The sequence below is a fragment of the Pygocentrus nattereri genome, chromosome 13, assembly GCF_015220715.1.
Source record: "Pygocentrus nattereri isolate fPygNat1 chromosome 13, fPygNat1.pri, whole genome shotgun sequence".
Lineage (NCBI taxonomy): Eukaryota > Metazoa > Chordata > Actinopteri > Characiformes > Serrasalmidae > Pygocentrus > Pygocentrus nattereri.
Window position 1 is genome coordinate 2,405,700 of NC_051223.1, and position 1,445 is coordinate 2,407,144.

Genomic DNA, 1,445 nt, shown 5'->3' on the forward strand with positions numbered 1-1,445 from the left:
AGTGTAGAAGGCAGAGGTGTTACCCACTACACTAACCAACCACAGGAAAAATCAGTAAGAATCAGTACGCGGGCGTTGCGGTTGTATTTGTTTGTTTGTGTACTCTTTGCTTTGGTAATAGGCCAGAATTGGTAAAATGCTAAAAATAAAATTCCAATCAGACGTGCACGTGAATCAGATTTGGGCTACGTCAGCGCTTCATACACCAACTCTGACCCTAACAGTTATTTTCCCTCATACTGGTAATAAAAAAGAGCATAAATGAGCATAAATCACGTCTCTGGCCCCCCCAAAATGTGTCAACTGTGATTCAGTCTTTACTGAATGTTACATCTGCAAGTTTCATTTCAGAGTATTAGTCCCACTATGAAAATAATGAAAAAAAATATTTTTTTTTAATGTGGCACCTCTTGGGCTTTTTGGCAGTTTCCTAACCTAAGAAAGATTAAACATTGTGATAAACTTCATGGGTAGTGAAAAAATCTTGTATTGTGATATTGTCTTTGTGCCATATCGCCCACACCTACTCTGCAGGATATAAGAAACAAAGAGGACACTGTGTGTAGGGCAGCCCTGCCGCAATAATGGCGCTGCCAAAATCTCAGAGGCTTTAGCTGATATTAACACTAGTGTTTTTTCATGAATCTCTTACTGAGAAATGAAATGCCTCTGTATAGTAGTCTACAATTAGGCCTTTTACAGACCTTTGGTAAAACTACTCACCACTTTACGAATGATAGGCGTGAAATTGGATGCATTTCGTCTGTGCAGTGAGTCACAGTCTTCAGAATTAGCAGTTTTGTGAGCGCGTTGCTTTTTTAGTTTAAGGACTTTTGTTTTTAGAAGGGCCTGCAAAGCATCATATCTCATAATAGTTATATGATTCAGACAGTATTGAAGTATTACTACCATCACAAAGTTCTAATAGTGTTCTCTATATGTTTTCAGATGTGGGGTATAGAGATTAGGAGACTATATGAAACATGGTATGGGCTTATTTTGTTAAGGACTCATTTGCATATGTGTGGGGATGGAGAAGAGACAGAGGGACAAAAGTTGGGTGGCGATTGAGCTGTTAGGAAGCTCTTAAAAGAAAACAAGCCTATGTATAGCACAGCTGTGGCCAACAGCATCTGCACAATAAAGCAGCACAACCTGGGCGACAGCTGCGTCTCCTTTAATAGCGGTGAATGCTGCATTACGCCTGATTCATTATCCACCCATCCATCCATTTTCTAAGCTGCTTCTCTCTCAGGGTCACGGGGGAGATTGCTGGAGCCTATCCCAGCGGTCATCGGGCAGAAGGCAGGATACACCCTGGACAGGCCGCCAGTCCATCGCAGGGCAGACAGACAGACACAGACAGTCATTCACACACAGGGGCAAATTTAGCACGTCCAATCGGCCTGACTGCATGTCTTTGGACTGTGGGAGGAAACCGGAGA